The sequence below is a fragment of the Stenella coeruleoalba genome, assembly GCF_951394435.1.
Source record: "Stenella coeruleoalba genome assembly, chromosome: 9".
In the NCBI taxonomy this organism is placed as follows: domain Eukaryota; kingdom Metazoa; phylum Chordata; class Mammalia; order Artiodactyla; family Delphinidae; genus Stenella; species Stenella coeruleoalba.
The window spans coordinates 42,766,231-42,788,550 of NC_137155.1; the positions used below are offsets into that span (position 1 = coordinate 42,766,231).

At 32.1% G+C, this 22,320-nt stretch overlaps 1 protein-coding gene across 4 annotated transcripts in view; it reads right to left on the minus strand.

Annotated features, from left to right (window-relative positions):
- LOC307191209 (uncharacterized protein) overlaps positions 1-22,320 on the minus strand; it is a 773,147-nt gene that overhangs the window by 279,114 nt on the left and 471,713 nt on the right. For 3 of the 4 annotated variants that reach the window (XR_013829639.1, XM_079931054.1, XM_079931053.1), the window contains exon 5: positions 16,077-16,213. The gene's annotated coding sequence lies outside the window, so the exon portion shown is untranslated. The remainder of the gene's footprint in view (positions 1-16,076; positions 16,214-22,320) is intronic. The other variant, XM_079931055.1, reaches the window with a different exon arrangement.

The window sequence follows — 22,320 nt, forward strand, 5'->3', positions numbered from 1 at the left end:
TTTAAAGAAGAGTAGAAATATTTAAAATACTTTTGATAGAGAGAGTGCGAGAAAAATGTGTATACACAGATAGCTAAAAGGAAAAAAATTAAGGTAATGTTATGTATTGAATTGTATTGTATTGAATTCACCCAAAAAAGACATGTTGTAGTCCTTATCCTCAGTACCTCATAGTGTGACCTTATTTGGAGACAGGTAATGTGAATTACCTTTTAGAGGTAACCACATTAAAATGAGGTGATTAAAGTGGGCTCTTGTCTAATATGACTGGTGTGTTTGCAAAAAGGGAAAATTTGGGCAAAGAGACAGACACATGTAGAGGGAAGATGATATGAAAAGACACCAGGAGACGATCACCATCTATAAGCCAATTAGAGAGGCCTGCAACTGATGATCCTTACTTCATAGCCCTGAGAAGAAACCAATCCTGTAGACACCTTGATTTTGGACTTCTATACTCTAGAACTATTAGCCAATAAATTTCTGTTGTTTAAGGCACCCAATTTTGTGGTACTTTGTTAAGGAAGCCCTAGCAAACTAATACATTTGGTTTGCATGAATTTATTATCACCAATCTGCCCAATGGTGAGACTTTTTTCACAGCACACTAGGAGGTGCACTTTTTGGATTCCTACAGAGTTTGGGTTTTACTAACAGGTTGCAGGAAATTGACAAAACAACAAGAATATCTAGAGTATTGTCAAGCATGAAAGTTTGGTGTTGTGAATCATGGAACTAAACTGAAAAGGGAGAAAAGTAGACAGGCTGTGAAATACATGGAGACAGTAAGTTCTTACGATGCCAAAAGAACCACTGTACAAACAGAGATGATTACAACTCATAACCAGGAATGAATATAAAAATCGAAGCAAAAAAATAATGTCTGAAAGGTCAAAGCAAATATAAAGAAAGGAAAACATGGAAAAACTCTTCAAATCCATTTCAAAAGCCGCCTCCCCTCTAAAGCCTTCCTAATGCTCTTAACAGTTAGTCATCCCCTCCTATATATGTCCTCCTCAAATTTCATTCATTCCTTTTTAATTGAACTTCTCAACTTGTACTATATTTACTTCAGATATGCTCTGTGATGTCACAGTAAGGCATGAAGATTTTCTGCCCTATAACATCCAGTGCCTAATATTTACTATATATTGTTGTATGATTAATGACATGATAAGAGACTTTCTAAAAGTGATATTTGGAACACACAAACCAAAAAGAAACTAGAAATTGAATTTGAAATTTGAACAGAAAGTTGGTAGAAAAATGTAGCTGTGTCTGATGAGAGAAAAAATAAGGTAAGAATGTTTGAAAAAGATAAAGAGAAGATAAAAGAAAAAGATAATGGAAAGATCAAGTCTGTTATTCAGAGTTCATGCTGTAAGATTAGTAGATAGTAGAAAGTAGAATTACTGAACTTCTATTTTGCCTCTGTCTTTTCTGTCAAGGGGAATGAGCATCAGACTGAAAGCACAGATCTAACTTTTGGAAGAGGGAATTGAAGCCCACGATAAGTGAGGCTATAGTAAGAAGCCAGGTAACTTTTCTAAATGAGTTTGTCTCCTGGCTCAAATGAGTTATTTCCCAGAGTACTGAGAAAAGTCAAGTGAATTAAACTCTTCTTCATGATATTGGAAGAATTATATAGAACAGAAGAACTGCTGCAAAACTGGAGATAGATAATTGCCCCAATTTTAAGAAAAACATCAACGGAATTACAGATTCAAATGACAGATACCAAGGTCAGTGACTATTCACGGCCAGGTTAATAAAAGCATGGTTTAAGCATAGGAAGGGAGGAAAAGGCACCATCATAAGTTACTGAGAAATGAAACATGCAAAATTGAGTTCTAAACCAAGTCATCTGATTTCAGAGGCATGCACTGAACCACCATGCTTTAGATTTAAGGATTCATTTATGCATCCATTTACTTTTTTTTTTTCAAAAGTGATTACTGAGCACATTCTAAATTTATACCATATGCAAGCTAAGGTCTAAAAGATAGAATTGCCCATATATATATATATATATATATATATATATATATATGTACACAAATATATTTCTACATTTCAGCACGTGATCTGACAAATTTCTCATGATATTCTTTCAGACATGAAGTGAAAATGTGTTATAAATCGTAATATAATTAGGAATACTATTGATGCAGATGTCAAGGTGGCAAAAAAGTAAGAGTACTGACTTTGGAACTCAGCTTCTGGGAGTTGAGTCCTCACTTTGCCACTATCTAATATCACAATCTAAGTACCTCACCTTCCTATGCCTCAGTATCCTCATTTATAAGAAGAATTCTAAAAACATTAACCAAAAGTGTTGTTGTGAGAATTTGTGAATGTATCTAGAGAACTTAGTATAGTTTAGTCTGGCATATAATAATCACTCATAATGCCATTAATTTTTCTTATTAATTTATATATCATTTCAATTTAAAAGGACTCTATCCTTGCTCTCTTCCTAATATACATTTTTATCAATGATTTGACACATGTTAATGACTTGTTAACCAAATTTGGGAACAGCATGAAACTAGGAGGTTAAGGAATGATACGAGTGGACCAAAGTGTTTTGTAACCAAGAACAATAAAAGGAATCTACTAAGGTAAAATGTATGGGTACAGAAGACAATTATTGTTTTAAGGCCACAAAATACATTGTACGTGTGCTAAGGACTTTGGACTTTAGTGAAGCAGCCTGCCTTAGCAAGATTGATGAGATCCAGTATTTCATTAGTTTGGTCATTTAGGTAAAATCTTAATTTATTAATATAGAACACTAAGGGGTGTTTTCCCATGGCTCAGTTAAGTGTTGTTTTCAAGTGACTACTTTAGACAGTCAGCATGTAAATGTGCAGGCACCCAGGGCTCACTTGAATACTATGTCTATGTGAACAGAAGTAGATGGCAAAGTTCTCCGGGGGAAGACAGCTGAGCCAAACATTCAGATTCTTGCTGTTCAGTCTGCTGAGTCAAAGTGCTGACTCAGCAGACTAAAGAGCAGGAATTTGAATGTTCTATCTCTAGCACTACTATGGCATACTCTATTCAGCCATGTGCTATTCAGGCCACACTATTTGCTTACTAGAATGTAAACGCTTTGATGACATATATTCCTCATTGAAAACACTACATTTTTATATGAAGAATGAATGAATGAATGAATGAATGAATGAAATGCCACACCCCACTAATGGATCACAAAACTGAAGATCTACAAATAAAAGTTTTAGCCTTTACGGTATGTTCCTATATCCTTCTTTGAATTAACATGTTACTTTTGAAAGAGAAGGAGAAAGAAAAAGAAACTTTTCACCAAAAATTTTCTTCTAAGTCTGATGGATTGATGTTTTAAAATAAGCAACACTACTGTTGCTTAATATAGCAATAAATGCAGAGCTGTATAATAACAGTGAACCTGTCAAGTCTCTCTAGAGACTATTTCATAACCACATAAGCCATAAAAACAAATGTTTCTAAAGATTGAAAATTGCTTAGAAACATTAATGTTTGAAGTGTATTAAGTAAAATAGAAATAAATTCAAGAACAGAGTATTCATTATCCTGGAGCATTTATTCACATAACATAGTGAAAAGCTGATCATTAAAGAATTCTGACTGTCAACAAAGATTAATGGTATTACTTAATTATGTGACTTGGAAAATATTGTTGAATTCACCATTCAATTTGAAATTAAGCATATAGAGCATTGTGAATACTTTTGTTGCAAAACAAGATAAAGCATTAGAATTCCAAACTTCCATCTATGGCTGCTGACTGAGCTTATTGACAGGTTTTGTAAATAGGTAATCAGTCTTCTAATTTAAACTCCATATGACATAGACTGCAGATCTTATCTTTCCCATTTCCTTATAGGCATTGCTTTAACCTGAAGGATATTTTGCAGATTGCAATTCAGAAATTCTTTATGACTTCATCTTGGAGTTTTGCTAAAAAGCTGTACTGTATACAGGTAATCAAAAATGTTTGCATACTTTGGATATGAACTATTCAAAACACCCATTAAGCAAGCTAAAAAGCACACCTGTTATCATTAACAGATTTATTCTCTAATTTTATATGATTAGCACAATCAAATTAAAAGGTGAAAACAAATGATAATAACACCCTCTTTATAAAGAATGAGTAATTATTAGTGTAAATAGTCTTGTAGCAGTTATAAAACTAATTTCCCAGGAGTTATATGCTTATATGATAACAGTATCTTCATTCATAAAAAAGACTTCTTACAAGGAGGTAGTAAGGCCTTTCTATGCATTCTCATTTATTTTCATTGAAATCCACAAATAGATGCTTAAAGATTCTAGACAGTATTATTGTATTTAGATCTAGAGCTATGAACCATGGACTATATTTTGGTTTCCCCTTCCTTCTCTGCTAAAGTATTTGCTTTCACTCTTAACTGTTTCTTGACTTTTCTTTACTCCAGAAAATAATTTGTCTTTGTAGTTGTTATTGTGTTTCAGATATTTGTTAAAGTAATTTTCACATATTGTAACACAGGATAGGACTGTAATACTTCTATTTTGCTTGCTTGCTTGCTCCAGCCCTAGATCTTGATAAGTAAAAGTAAAAACTACACATTTTTTCATATATATGTGTCATAAATATTTCTTTGCTTTGGGGCTTCTGGGGGATAAAATGGGGGGTATACTTTAATTTACTAATGATAAACAGCTCTACATTAAGTGTACTTAAGCCATATGATAAATATGATAGTAAATGTAGTACAAATGTTGTACTTAAATACAATTAAATCACGTTTAATTATACTGTATTATAGTTAATATTTGTACTACAAATATTAACAGAATTAAAATACTATCTAGGTTTCATCCTAACCACAACAATTTTGGCAAATGTTCATTGCCAATGTATGATGTTATACGAAAATTTTCTAACGTTTATGCAAAATAATTAAAATTGAAGAATAGAAGCTTTCCTCAAGTTTCAAATGAAAAAGAAATGTTAACCAACCAGGATAATACCGAGGCTCAGGAATGGATGTAGGGTTGGAGCTGGGAGTATGCATAACATAGAAGAAGTGGAATTAGGAATGGGAATGAGAGCCAGAAATGAGAGAATGAAGTGAACTTTCTCAGTTAAGGTGTCAATCAAGAGCACTTTGGAGAAAAAATACTATTCTGTATCATAGTATGGGTTAGAGTCAGGATAGAAAAGATTTACAAAGAGAAAGCAAATTCCTATTGCACCATGGAAGATGCTTCCTCCACATGGGCCTGTTTCTTGAGCAGGTCTCTTAATAGACATCAATTTTTCCAGAAAAAATTATTAATAGCTAATTATTTTAAGATTTCCTTAATTTTATTGGGCTCTTGAAACTTTTAATATTTGCCTGAAAATTTTTACCAGAAAATTAAGAAATAGTTAAGATATGTAAGTCTTAGTCAAATTTGATACAGATTGTGAGTTGTTAGGAATAAGGATCAATCATCTTTGATTATAGGAATACAGATTGAGTAAATTCTAAATTTAAAAAGAGTTAAATTTAACAGTGTGAGAAAGCCAAATGTTATAGAGCAATACAAAACTTCCACTCCAACAGCAGAAGCCTCTTAATCTTCATGAACATGACAACAAACTTTATTCATATCAAAATTAAAGGTCAGTGAAGTACTTTATGAGCACAGACTGACAACTTCCATCAACACTAACATATCTAATCCTTATGTGTTCTTATAAGCAGGAAAATTTGAGTTTTATGCCAGACATGTCAAATGAAAATATAGTATAAAGGAGAAAGGAAACATTTTGCCAATCATAATAAATTTAACTGACTCTAACTAATATATGTGATTTTAACTTTAAAATTGGATTGCTGACTAGCAATTCTTTCCATATGAATGAAAAGGACAAACTGAAATTTGCAAAACTTCTTTGAAAAGTAAAATGACTAATTAAAGACTTGGAAAGAGGGGTGAGAAACACAAGGTTTTGAATAAATGCTCTAGGTTTAGAATAGCAGTAGGAAAACAGTGCCATGTTACTTCTTTAAAATTTTATTTTATTTTAGTTTATTGCCTGATGGAATCAGGCCATGTTTCAATCTATATAAAATGTGTTTTTCTTTTGTTTAATATCTATATTGCTATTAGCTCAAAGAGTAGTTAATGAGGAAAAAAAGGGTCTGTTACTTGCTTTCAGTCCCTATATTTAATCTGTGAATTGCAAGAATGCAGTAGTCAGGTACAGAGATACTTGATTATCATGTAGGCACTTTTCATAATTTTAACCCAATGAGAGTAAATCAATATGTAATTTCTCACTACATATTTTGTGAGCTAGATTGCTGAGCACTCTTAAATTGAGAGTTTGTCCATGCAAAGCTGACTCAGGCATGGATTTAACTGCAGGTACATGGGCCAGGCATTAATATTTTATTTAAGCTTATCACTTGATTCTGATGAGCAGTGAGTGCTGAGAACTGGATAAAGATTTTCATAAAGTTCTGTTTGCTGCCACACTTGAAAACTTTATTTTCTTTCCTTATATAAAATTTCAGTGTTGGTAAAAAAGGGACATTAAAAGTGATTCTTAAGAAGTTTTCAGTAAGAGTGTTGCTGATGTCTTTAATGAGATTTTAAATTTGAAACTGTTAATAAGATGCTATTGCTCATCATCACACAGTAAAAATAAGCTACTAAACCGACTTTTTTAACGGGTTACATTACTAGAGGAGGTGATTTTGGCCCATCATGTGTCATAGAATTAGATTTTGAAAGCACCACAAGAATCCCTTTGGAAGGCTGCCGATTGTAATACCCCAGGAATTTGTTTCCTCAACAACCGACAAAGGACCAAAAAAGAAAGGAAAAGATGAACTTAACAATATGTGCATTTTCAGAAAGTTACTGGATGCCAGTTCACCTCAAAACACATGCTAAACTGTCATTAGTGGTAATAGAAAGTGCATATGCATATGGAATTTGAAGAGGATATGCAGGCAAAGTGTTTTGAATATTATATAACATATGATGCTTCTCTTATAGTTTTGGTTAGAAAATGTGAGATTCAAATAGAATTTTCAATTGTAAACACAGTTCATATCCTTAGTTATACAGAAAACAGGAAGAAATTGGAAAGATTAATTATGAGAAAATCATATATAATCTGAAATCCTCTGTTGAAATTTTAAAATATGTGTGGCATTTTATGTTTAGAAATAGAAAGTAATAGGTAATTAATTTATTTTCTGATTCAGACCTGATTTCTGATTTTCTGATCTCAGGGAAACATACGATAAGAAGATACATTATACACTCTGTGCCACCAACACACACATGATCCTATTCCATTTAACAAGTATATCTGAGGTTTTAAAATTTTTTAATGTTTATAACTGCTACTAAATAATGCATAGCACCAATATATATTAAATTTACTACATCACTTATTCATAAAATTTCATTGAATCATAACTGTGAAACTGACAGTTACTGTGAGGACTGATGGAGACACAAAAGACCCCAAATAGCCAAAGCAATCTTCAGAAAGAAAAATGGAGCTGGAGGAATCAGGCTTCCGGACTTCAGACTATACTACAAAGCTACAATAATCAAGACAATATGGTACTGGCACAAAAACAGAAATATAGATCAATGGAACAGGATAGAAAGCCCAGAAATAAACCCACACACCTATGGTCAATTAATCTATGACAAAGGAGGCAACACTATACAATGGAGAAAAGACAGTCTCTTCAATAAATGGTGCTGGGAAAACTGGATAGCTACATGTAAAAAATGAAATTAGAACATTCTTTAACACCATAAAAAAAATAAACTCAAAATGGATTAAAGGCCTAAATGTAAGACCAGATACTACAAAGCTCTTAGAGAAAAAAACATAGGCAGAACACTCTTTGACATAAATTGCAGCAATATCTTTTTTGATCCATCTCCCAGAGTAATAGAAACAAAAACAAAAATAAACAAACAGGACATAATTAAACTCAAAATCTTCTGCACAGCAAAAGAAACCACAAACAAGATGAAAAGACAACTCAAAGAATGGGGGAAAATATTCACAAACAATGCAACCAACAAGGGATTAGTCTCCAAAATTTATACACAGCTCATGCAGCTCAATATCCAAAAAACAAACAACCTAAAAAAAAAAAAAAAAAAAGGCAGAAGACCTAAATAGACATTTCTCCAAAGGAGACATACAGATGGCCATGAGGCATATGAGAAGATGCTCAACATTGTTAATTATTAGAGAAATGCAAACCAAAACTACAATGAGATATCACCTCACACCAGTCAGAACGGCCATCATCAAAAAATCTACAAAATACAAATGCTGGAGAGGGTGTGGAGAAAAGGGAACCCTCCTACACTGTTGGTGGGAATGTAAACTGGTACAACCACTATGCAGTACAGTATGGAGGTTCTTTAAAGAACTAAAACTAGAGCTACCATATGGTCCAGCAATCCCACTCCTGAAAATTTATCTGGAGAAAAACATGGTTCAAAAGGGTACATGCACCCTGTGTTCATCACAGCACTCTTTACAACAGCCAAGACATGGAAGCAACCTAAATGTCCATTGACAGATGAATGGAAAAAGAAGATGTGGTACATATATACACTGGAATATGTCATTAAAAAGAATGAAATAATGCCATTGGTAGCACCACAGGTGCTACTAGAGATTATCATACTAACTGAAGTAGGTCAGACAGAAAAAGACAAATGTCATGTGCTATCGCTTAAATGCCAAATCTAAACAGAAGAAGACTCACAGACTTAGAGAATGAACTTATGATTACCAAGTGGGAAGGGTGGGGGGAGGAGGGATAGATTGAAAGTCTGGGATTGACACGTACACATTGCTATATTTAAAGTAGATAACCAACAAGAACCTACAGTAAAAAAAAAAAAAAAATTAATTGAAAGAAAAAAGGACTGTCCTCAATCTCAAAAACAAACAAAAAACATGTTTAGTATTTACGGCTCTTAAAACAAACAAAAGTAATTGGTCCAATATTTACTAAGAACCTATTTGTATATAATATAAATATTATGGAGAAAAGGTATCAAACTAAGGATGAGACCCGGGAATAACAACTCTCTCTATATATATACATTATAAAATATATGTATATATGTATATACATGTAAAATTGTATTTGATCACTCCTCAATAAACTAGGTATTTGATATTTTCTTTATGTGTAGTTTTCAGAAAAACATTATGCTCTAAAGAATAAATTTCACTTGTAGGAAATAACTATAAATATGTACATGTCTACATGGACTTTTTCAAATAAAGGAGATTACATCATTGCATTAAATTTTCCTTTTGATTATAAAAGAAAGATCCATACATTATAGAAAATTAGGAAATATCTCAAGAAAATACAGTTAGAAGCACAATATCTAGATAGTATCATTATTAACATGCCAGTATAATATCTTTCCAGTCTAGCTTTTCTATAAAAAAATATAAATTTATGATTCTGTTACATCCTGATTTTCTACTTTATATTTACATTATTTTTAATGTGGTATCAGGCCATCAAACCTTTTTTTGTTTCTATGTTCACTTTTAATGAATAATAGTATATTGTGCATGTACACTATAATCCACTCCTCTACTGTTAGATTTTTATACTGCTTCCAATTTCTGCCATGTGAATAATGCTGAAACAGATGACTCTATAAGCAATTTATTTCCTATATTTTTAGTGATTGCCTTCGTATAGATATTTAGAATTAAAATTATTTAATAAAGGGAAATAATCGTAACTGAGCAGTCTCCTAAGCATAAGGGAAACCAATGCCATTTGGAACAGAATCATCTCACTCTATTAGATTTATCTTGTTAGATTTATTATGCCTATCTACTTTGAAATTTTTTTATTCATTGACTATGAACTACTGTATAAACTCACAGATAAATGGCAATGTGTTTGTGTTGATAAAGTATGTTTCTATAAATTTATCCTTACAAAACTTCAAATGATATTCTGAGGTTATACAAAAGATAAATGGAAATGATCACTATATTTACTTTGTTATAGATTTTAATTTTCATTAATTAAAAATCATCTCATTTACCTCAGTAAATACTTTTTCCCATTATCATTGTCAGTCTTGCTTCTTATTTTTATGTTTGGCTATTTTGTATTTGTCTATGAATTTTAAACACATACATACACATTTATATGCCAACAGTTTTGTTATTGCTTTAGTTAAAACGATAAGGATGATGGGATCATATGAAGCATACTTTTTTGAGGCTTGCATTTGTCCTCCATGATATTTTGTGGCAATCCACTGTAGGTCATCATTTTCATGGCTGTATACTATTCCTTTACTATTTAGTTTTAATCTTCATTTCTGTAAGTACCATCAAATTTTACTTTACTTTTAATGCAATCAGAATATTTTAAAATATTTTTAAAATTTTTAAGTATTTACATTTAATGCAAAGTATTTTTTAAATAGAGGACGTTAATAGTTTTTGTTTTAAATTACTTGACAGTTTCCCCTTATTCATGCTTTTATTTTTATGCTATTTACTGTTTCCTGATGTTTTGTTTTGTTAGTCGAATAAATTGTTTGCTTTTTTATCTTCTATAATTATTAGGAAACTAATTTATTTTTATTAGTTTCTTATGATTTACTTAGGTTTATTAGATATTTGTCTAAGTGTATACTTTTGGAAGAAAACAATGATTTTTACACTTCTCTAGCTAAATAGGAATAAGTATCATTTAGTAAAATTTCTGGTATTTGAAATTTCAATTTGGGGCATGGGCTAGATCTTATTATATAATCATTATATTTAAGCTTACAAATATTTTCTTCAATTCTTTGTCCTTTATATTTATTTTATAGGCTTTTATAATATTTTTAGATGTGTACCTAATTTTAGTCATATTCATAAATATTGTAAATATCTAAGCATGTACCTAATGATTTCAAATCTTACAGCAGCACTTAAAGTACAACTTTTCTGTGAGTTCTGAATTGTTATCTATTTCTTATGATATACAAATGTATTTTATAAATAGAATGATATTACGTTTTTGAATTCTTGCAAAGTATCTCTGTTCATTATGATGTCATCATGTACGAGAACTTCTCCGAGTTCAGAATTTTTTAATCAAAATCTTTGTCCCTTAAAAACCTCTAGACTCTGTCTTTTTATTTTTTATTACCATACAGGAGAACTGGATGCCATATTTATTTTGTAGTCAATATGAATGTGTTCTTTCTGGATGTTTACACATTGTATCTTTAGCATGAAATTTAAAGACTATAAGTAAATCTGCATCTATTTAAACAATTTTTATTAATCGAAGCTATTATTCTGGTTAGGGTTGCTGTCTTAGGCCCTTTTAAAAATGTAATATTTTCTTTAATATCTTGACTTTTTCCATATTCTCTGATATCTTTTATAGGCACAAATATAATTTTTGACATGGATCTCTATTTTCTAGTCTAGTTTTATTTAAAAAATTGCTTGTTTCAATTTAAAAAAAATTTTCTCTTTCATCTATTATGTGAGAGCTTGTTATATTTATCCTCCTGGTCATAGACTTGTTTTACTCCTATGATATATCTCCTTTTACTGCCTCCAATGTACATTTGAATTAGTCTATTATACTTTACTACTACTTTAATTCTCTCCTTTAATTTCAGTCATCCATTTATTATATACCTCACTCTGGGTTTGTGTGGGTGCACTTTCGCCAGTTTATAAAAAGGTACAACTACTTGTACTTTTAAGATAATTATATTTGTTTCTAAACTTTTATTCTTTTTCATGACAAAAAATATTTTCAAAGCCACTTGTTTCAGTATTCAAGTACTCCTATTCTTTGTTTCTTGCAGAATCTTTTCATAGACAGTAGGATTTTCCTCTGTTTTAAAGAAAAAAAATGTGTTTTGTATTCACCTTTTTCCAGCAAACACTGGTGTAGCTAGAGCCCTCAGGTAGTTCATCAGTGTACACTTACAATCTGTTAGCTCCTGATATTCATAGTCTTAGAGTGTATAACTGAAAGATTGTGATAAGATCATGCCCTAATCTGTTAGACCTTTTATCAACTCTTTTTATTTATTTATTTATTTGGTTGCACCGGGTCTTAGTTGTGGCAGGCAGCCTCCTTAGCTTTGGCATGCGAACTCTTAGTTGCGGCATGCACGTGGGATCTAGTTCCCTGACCAGGGATTGAACCTGGGTGCCCTGCATTGGAAGCATGAAGTCTTAACCAGTGCACCACCAGGGAGGTCCCTCTTTAACAACTCTTGAAAGTCAGATTAAGTTTTAGGGTGTTCATCATGCAACACAGTACATGAAGGAATGCACATTCTGGCATGATTCACCCCATCACCTTCCTATCTTACCAGGTTTATAAATTTTCCTAAAATAAAATGACATCCAGAATGCAATGTCCTATGATTTCACCACCTCATCTCAACATAATGATGCATTCTGGAATTCACGGTTTTTGAATAAATTAAAAAATAGGGGGCTTCCCTGGTGGCGCAGTGGTTGGCAGTCTGCCTGCTGATGCAGGGGGCGCAGGTTCGTGCCCCAGTCTGGGAGGATCCAGCGTGCCGCGGGGCAGCTGGGCCCGTGAGCCGTGGCCACTGGGCCTGCGCATCCTGAGCCTGTGCTCCATGGCGGGAGAGGCCGCGGCAGTGAGAGGCCCGCGTACCACAGGGAAAAAAAAAAAAATAAAATAAGTGAGAAATGAATGGAAAATGCAACCAGTGGAGAGGAGAAGAAGACATAATATTTCTTGTTTCTTCAGAGTACTCTTTGAATCTATTGATTTCTGTTGTCTTTTTTTTTCCCCATCATATTAATGCATTAGCTGTTATATTTGTTAACTGGTAAAGCTACTACTTTATATGACATTTAATTTCAATCAATCAAATTTTTTCATAATCTGAGGCGTCAAAGTATGCATGGTTGATACGTTGCAAATAATATAACAATAGAGTTCCTTCTCATTAGAATATTCTTACTTTCCAGACACATCCTATATTCTGAATAGCTGTCATTTGTCTCTCCAGATCCTCTCTCCACCCTTGCATTGCATCAATGGTCTGACTTGTATTCCATTGTGGCAAATATGAGAAACAAGAAGGAGGTGCCAAGGCCAACAGAAGAGGGAGTTCAGGGCATTTATTTTCTCAGCTTTCTCCCAGTCAGGTGACCATGCATTGGTCAAGGTTTACAGCATTACTCTTTTAATGACTACAGCTCCTTTTATCACACAGTTCTCTCTTGTGTCATGAAACCGAGGTTATTGCTCCATCCCTTGCCATTTTCCTAAACCCATCCACCTATTTGTAAACAACTCCTTCATTAAACTGTTCGCAAATTACCTAATTTGAATGTGTCATAAGTTTCTTGCTGTGACCTCAACTGATGTGCCTTCTTAGAGAGAGAACAGGCCACCTGGAAATAACACACACTCTACCATTTAGAAGTTATATGATCTGGTTAAATTGCTTTGTATCATTTAGCCTGTTCATCTGTAATCATGTCTAATGATATCTACCTGTGAAGATGTTGTGAGAAGAAAAGTGCACTTGGGACATGGTAGGTATAAAATAAATAGTATCTGGTATTATTTTTAGTTTTCATTGGCCAAATTACCCTAGTAACTAAGAATAAAAAAATAAATGCACATGTATATATATATAAGGGGAAATAATATTATCAATTAGTGGCTCTTAAAATTTGTACTGATATTTTACTTCTACTTCAAACACAAAAGCATATGAAATTGTTTTCAAACAATATATAATGGCAGGTATATGCAAATTTAATCCACATCATACATTGTAATTTTTAATGTCACTTGTAATGAAGACTAAAACTCAAAACTGCTGTGAAAATTACATCTAGCAAAATAATGACAGCAAAAAGTGCATAGTGTTAAAATTTATAAAATATTGTCTAATTGATGCAACCCACTGTATACGGCAAAATTATCAAATTGTTGCTAATTTTCACATATCCGTGTATAATGACCTTATATAGTGTATCAAAGTGGTCTATTGTGGCTGAGATTTCAAAATGCAGTACAGATTTTTTTATGTTCATACAGTATTATCTTCTTCCAGTCATGAACCACTCCTGAATCATATACTACTCAAAATAACAACACTATAACATTGGCATTAGGTTCAGTCAAAAAATGTAAAGTTAACTATTAACATCGACATGGATTCTATTAATATGTGTTATAGTTCCATGGGATGCATGAACAGATCTTTGATTTTTCCACTTCTGAATTTCAATATTGCTGTAGGTGTTGGAGACCTCTTTTAACTTTATAGCTAATTTGGTTCCCAATGTCCTCTCACTATTGTAATCATAAATAAGATGTACATAAACACTTCAACCTAAAGATGCTTTATGTTAGGGATCTTTTAAACAGTGAAGTACAAGTAAAATGTTTCAGTATATAGTGCCATCCTTGTAAAATTTATTGAAAATTTTAATAAAAACACTTCCAGTTATGATATATCATGAAAAATAGTTTTAAAAAACTGCTTTCTGGAAGCTCTTAAAATAATGTTTTCTTCATTTTAGGTAAGAAGATGAAGGGAAGAACCAGAAGTTAGAATATACTTCATTCATCTGCTCAACAAACATCAACTCTAATTCTGTGCCATGAAATGTACCAAGCACATTTCTTGGACTAATTAATGTTTTACAAATGAAACTGTTTAGGAGACGCATTAAGTATCCTTGCCATAAAGCTGGTAATCGAAGTAGCTAGAATTGAAGTCCAGACATTATAACTCCAAAACCTATCATCTCAACTACTAAATTACATATTTCCCCAAACTCAGTACTATTATGTACTTTTTATAAGATTCCAAAATTAATATGAAAATATATTCCCCAAATCACAAAATATGGTAAACCTAGATTATATAATATTTATTAAAATGTTCTTTTATCTTAGCATGTTTTTTCAATTACAGCAAAATAATTATAATTATTTTGATAATTCCAAAATCTAGAAGTACCTTCTCAGTAGACAAAAATATTATAATATATTCAGTGTAGTTATGGGGTTAAATGTTTTAATATTCTAATTCTCTGAAAATTATTAACCCACATTTGAAATAAAGTAATATTCCATTGTTTATAATATTTGTCTAACTAGAATACACATTCCTTGAATATGTTTTATAATGGTTTATGCCTCTGTAGCTTAAGAAACATAGAAATATTTTGTTTCAATGTGACAATTAGAAGGATTGTACGTAATGCTAGCCGAAATCCTGCCCCTAGTTTCTTAAACCTTGGGGCTGAGAAATACCTCAAGGGATTTAAAATAACCATGACAGTATATATAATGGCCCAAAATTGGGATACAGTTTTTCTTATACCATGCAAATGAATCATTCCTACCTTATTAATCACTGTTAGATAGATTTGAAAAAAACAAAGTTAAATAAAAGAGAAAAAACACTGTGCTAGAAGATCAGTAGCCTGTATGCTACTAAGAAAAGGAAATGTCCAGGATTTAAAGACCATTTAAGCAATTATTCTTATAACTTTTAGTACTTATGAAAATGGAAACTTACCTTTTGATTTATTTTACATGTTTTCTCTATAGTTATGATTAAATATTAAATAGGAATACCAAACAATTACTTATCATTATGGGTGTATCAGATGTGGCTTTCATAATCACCATCAGACATAGGCAGTATAATTATTATTTTCTCTAATATTAAAGATGAGAATGTTTCAAGAAATTTGTGGAGTTTTCCAAGACAAGATGACCAGTGAACAATGGAGACAGAATTTTCTCTCTTACTAATTTTTTAATGTGCTATTTACTTGTCTACTTCAATAATTATCCCAGCAAAATTATTTTAGCGATTATAAGTGATTTATAATTTCATAGAAATTTTCACAAGCCATCTATTAATGATGATTTTATAATTTTTTTCTGATAACAAAAATAATACATGCTCATTGCAAAATTCTGAAAAGTAGTGGAATATAAAAAGTATTGAAAAATTACCTGTGTGTCTGCTCCCAAAAGATAACTCCTTTAATAACTCAGATCCGTCTTAATTTCAAAATGTTCCAGATTAGAACTCATTGTCTTTCTCTTTTTTCCCTCTTTTGCAGCCCATGTCTTCACTCTTCTCATAGCTGCTGAAAGCAGAAACATAGGAAATATCCCAAATTTGTCATTTCCATCCATCCTTAGTACGTAATTAATCACTAATTTCTATAGGTAGTTTCATCTCAGTATCACATTTTTATGTAACACTTCTCAATGCCTAAACCTGGAATGGTGCAATCTATTAGCATTGCCTTTGATGAAGAAGAGTGAAAAGCAGAGTCATCCTTCAGATATATTTTTCATTCTGAGCTATGTTTTGCCAGATATTTGTAATTCTTGCTTTGGACTTCAGACTTATTTGTTAATTTCATTAATGTTAGTAATATTTAATCCTATTAGTATAACTAAGTACAAATACTTAACATTAAATATGAGTTTTTTTAATGCTATGAATATTTTCAAAAAGTCTTATGTCAGTTTGACAGGTTTATTGTTTTTTAGGAAAATATGGTTGCTTCAGATTTAAAAATCAGTCATATTAACAGAATAAAACATAACATATATGTAACTATCTCAAAAGATTCAGAAAAGCACTTGACAAACACCTATGTATCACAAAAATTATTACCAAATAGGGAACAGAAGGAACTTCTTAATCTGACAAAGCACAATAAAATAAAAACTACAGTAAATTTCATATTTAAAGGTAAAATATGAAAGTATTTCCCTGGATAATAAAAATGAAAAAGATTATCTGCTATTACCTTTTATGTTTTTTTCATTTTACTGGAGATTATGCACACAGTAATCACTCAAAATAAATAAATTTTATACAGACAGGAAATGAAGAGATTTAATTGTCATAATAATAAGCAGAGAACTTGAGAGTCTATGTAGAAAATTCAAATAAATCTCTGGGTCAACTATTAGAATTAATAATTGACTATAACAAATTTACTAGATATAAGATCAATACATAAAAATCTATTTATATACTAGGCATAAATCATTAGTAAATAATAATTTTTTTTTTTTTTTTTTTTTTTTGCAGTACGTGGGCCTCTCACTGTTGTGGCCTCGCCTGTTGCAAAGCACAGGCTCCAGACGCGCAGGCTCAGCGGCCATGGCTCACGGGCCTAGCCGCTCCACGGCATGTGGAATCTTCCCAGACTGGGGCACGAACCCACGTCTCCTGCATTGGCAGGCAGACTCTCAACCACTGCACCACCAGGGAAGGCCAGTAAATAATTTTTAAATAGCTTTTACACTAGAATAAGATAAACATTAAAAAACGTAGGAATAAAACTAATGAAGAGTATAAAATCTTTACACAGATTTTTGAAGAATATTTTTTAAAAGAAATTAAAGACCTTAATAAAGATGTGATATATCACGTCAGTATTTGTGATGACAAAGTATTATAAAGATATCAATTTTTCCTAAATTGACTTAGAGATTCAGTTAAATGGCAGCAGCTTTTTTTTTTCATGGAAAATTAAACAACTGATTTTTAAATTTACATGGAAAAATAAACCCATGCAATCTTGAAGAAATAATGTGGTATAAAGTCTTATATCACAGTAAAGCAAAAGAGAGTAAATTAACAGTAATTATGACAGTGTGGCATTAGTACAAGTAGTGCAGAAAAGGAAAAAAAGCCAAGTGGAGTGGAACAGATGGTACAAAAACAGCAAAACTGAGCAATAGAAAGATACATAGAGACATAGATAGGGATACTTAGAGCAATTGTGAAAGTATAGTTTTTACTGTAATTGGTCTTGGGTTAATTGATTAGGTACACGGAGAAGAAATAAAGCTTGACCTCTTTTTTACACTACTTTGAATCTCTGTTTCAGGGAGATTGTTGATCAAAAAGAGAAAACTGAATAATCGAGGTTCTAGAATAAGAAATATTTTCTTAACTATGAGATAGACTCCAAAAAGCACTAACCATAAGAAAAGTGATTTATAAATTTGACTGTATTAAGTATAGAAAATTCTGAAATAAGATAGTTATAATATATAAAAATAATACATAATAAAAAAGATGTATATATCAATAACCTGAAGAGGAATTACCAATAGAAAAATGGTCTGAGGAACTGAATAGGTCATTCAATAGGTCATATGTTGAACAATTGGTCAGTAAGAATATAAACAGATGTTCATTCCCATTGGTCATTAGTGAAATGCTAATAAAAACTACAATCAGGTACCATTACAGCAAAATGTCTAAAATAAAGAATATTGACAAAGATTTGCATTGGGTGGAATTTACATATACTGTGACTGGTGGGAAATGTAAGTTAATTCAGAAACATTGGAAACTGCCAGCTATCTTCTAAAGTGAATTAATTCATTCCCTATGACCCAACAATTCCACTCTAGGTCTACACTTACAGAAACCCTCACATGTCCCAAAAGACATTGCAAAATGATCATTCAGTGTTTTTGCCAACAGTGAAAAGTAAGAAAACAACTCAATTACCCATCAAAACAAGAATGAGGTATATCCTTATAATGGAAGAGTGCAGTGAAGCTTCACTGTTACTCATATCTAATTGGAAGAATCTCTCAAAAATAATGTTTAGCTAAAGAGCGAGACACAAAATGGAAATATACTATATGGTTCCATTTTTACAAAGCTAAAAACATGCAGAACTAATATAGTGTATTAGAAGTCGGGATAGTGATTAATTTTGCAGAGAAGGAGCGACTAGATAGAAGAGTAATTTCTGGTGCTGGTGATAGTCTTTTTCTTGACATAGGTAATAGTAACATGGATAAGTTTACTTTCAATAGTAAAATGAACGCTTTTACGTATAATACAATGAAAGTTTATTTTAAAGTATAAATGTGCTATACAATATTTTTTAATTAAAAGGAAAAGCATTAGAAAGAAATACACCAATATAAATATTTTCCCCCCTTGTGGCAAAAGTAAGAGAGCTTTCTATTTTTTCTTTTAATTTTTGTGTTGTAAATTTGGTTTATAAATTTTGGCAAGTTAAACTTCTGTAGCAATCAAGAATTTTAAAAGCAATAGAGATGGATACAAGTTTTAAAATGATTACAAAAAATCTTAATACATTGACTGAATTTTATAACCATGAAATCCTTAATTATATTGATTTTTGGCCTTAACATTTGATTTTGATAATCTGGATTGGCTACCATCACAGACAATACACTAAAAAAAAGAGAAAGAAAGCAAGCTATTTTTATTGCTCTGTTAAACTATACCATTCCAAAATTAAACAGTATATGGTTCTCAGAAAACAGATTCCAATGATGAAAGATGCTACTTATATTAATAATTGAGTTGTACCACCTTAATATTTTAATTTGCTAAAATGTCAACTTAACTACTGTCCTTTATCTCAGAAGAACACACACTAGTAAAATTTCTATGTAAATACAAATATTGGGAGCATGACCAGATCTTTTGATGTCTCTTTCCCAGATATACTTTTATTTCTCATGTAAAATATGAAAACATTCAGTACAAATGTTCAGACAGTACTGGCATAAATCTAATTAGCATAAGATTATTCAACCAACAAAAAAGTAAAGAAGATTTTATGAGTGTGCCTAAATTAAACTTGTATTCATTCAATGTCCCACCCATTTATAAAATGATCATATTTCTTCTGTTGAACTATAGTAGTAAAAAAGAATGAGCAGACCAGAGGGCAGACAGCAGAAGCAAGAAGAACTACAATCCTGTAGCCTGTGGAATGAAAACCACATTCACAGAAAGACAGACAGAATGAAAAGGCAGAGGACTATGTACCAGATGAAGGAACAAGATAAAACTCCAGAAAAACAAATAAATGAAGTGGAGATAGGCAACCTTCCAGAAAAAGAATTCAGAATAATAACAGTGAAGATGATCCAGGACCTCAGAAAAAGAATGGAGGCAAAGAGAGAGAAGATGCAAGAAATGTTTAACAAAGACCTAGAAGAATTAAAGAATCACCCAGCAGAGATGAACAATATAATAAGTGAAATGAAAAATACACTAGAAGGAATCAATAACAGCATAACTGAGGCAGAAGAACAGATAAGTGACTTCGAAGGCAGAATGCTGGAATTCACTGTCGTGGAACAGACAAGAAAAAATATGAAAAGAAACGAGGACAGCCTAAAACAACTCTGGGACAACATTAAATGCACCAACATTCACATTATAGGGGGTCCCAGAAGGAGAGGAGAGAGAGAGAGAACCCAAGAAAATATTTGTAGAGATTATACTCCAAAACTTCCCTAACATGGGAGAGGAAATAGCCACCCAAGTACAGGAAGCGCAGAGAGGCCCAGGCAGGATAAACCCAAGGAGAAACATGCTGAGACACATAGTACTCAAACTGACAAAAATTAAAGACAAACAAAAGTTATTAAAAGCAACAAGGGAAAAATGACAAATAACATACAAGGGAACTCCCTTAAGGTTAACAGCTAATTGCTCAGCAGAAACTCTATAAGACAGAAGAGAGTGGCACGATATATTTAAACTGATGAAAGGGAAGAAACTATAACGAAGATTACTCTACCAGGCAAGAATCACGTTCAGATTTGATGGAGAAATCAAAAGCTTTACAGATAAGCAAAAGCTAAGAGAATTCAACACTACCAACCAGCGCTACAACAAATGCTAAAGGAATTTTTCTAAGTGGGAAACACAAAAGAAGAAAAGGACCTACAAAACCAAACCCAAAACAACTAAGAAAATGATAATAGGAAAATAGATATCGATAATTACCTTAAATGTAACTGGATTAAAGGCTCCAACCAAAGACAAACCTGGCTGAATGGATACAAAAACAAGACCCATCTATATGCTGTCTACAAGAGACCCACTTCAGACCTTGGGACACATACAGACTGAAAGCGAGGGGATGGAAAAAGATTTTCCATGCAAATGGAAAACAAAAGAAAGCTGGAGTAGCAATACTCACATCAGATAAAACAGACTATAAAATAAAGAATGTTACAAGAGACAAGGAAGGACACTACATAATGATTAAGGGATCAATCAAGAAGAAGATATAACAAGTATAAATATATATGCACCCAACATTGGAGCACCTCAATACATAAGGCAAATGTTAACAGCTATAAAAGAGGAAATCGACAGTAACACAATAATAGCGGGGGACTTTAACAGCTCACTTACACCAATGGACAAATCATCCAGACAGAAAAGTAATAAAGAAACACAACCTTTAAATGACAGAGTAGACCAGATAGATTTAATTGATATTTATAAGACATTCCATCCGAAAACAGCAGATTACACTTTCTTTTCAAGTGCACATGGAACATTCTCCAGGATAGATCACATCTTGGGTCACAAATCAAGCCTTGGTAAATTTAAGAAACTTGAAATCATATCAAGCATCTTTTCTGACCACAGAGCTATGAGATTAGAAATAAGTTACAGGGGAAAAAAACGTAAAAAACACAAACACATGGAGGCTAAACAATATGTTACTAAATAAACAAGATATCACTGAAAAAAGCAAAAAGGAAATCAAAAACTACCTAGAGACAACTGACAATGAAAACATGACGATCCAAAACCTATGGGATGCAGCAAAAGCAGTTCTAAGAGGGAAGTTTATAGCAATACAATCCTACCTCAAGAATAAGAAAAGTCTCAAATAAAAATCCCAACCTTACACCTAAAGCAACTAGAGAAAGAAGAACAAACAAAACCCAACCTTACACCAAAACCACCTAGAGAAAGAAGAACAAACAAAACCCAAAATTAGTAGAAGGCAGGAAATCATAAAGATCACAGCAAAATAAATGAAAAGGAAACAAAGAAAAGAAAAGCAAAGATCAATAAAACTAAAAGCTGGTTCTTTGAGAAGATAAACAAAATTGATAAACCTTTACCCAGACTCATCAAGAAAAAGAGGGAGATAAATCAATAAAATTAGAAATGAAAAAGGAGAAGTTTCAACGATGCCACAGAAATACAAAGTATCATAAGAGACTACTACGAGCAATTCTATGGCAATAAAATGGACAACCTGGAAGAAATGGACAAATTCTTAGAAAGGTATAACCTTCCAAGACTGAACCAGGGAGAAATAGAAAATATGAACAGACCAATCACAAGTAATGAAATTGAAACTGGGATTAAAAATCTTCCAATAAACAAAAGCCCAGGACCAGGTGGCTTCACAGG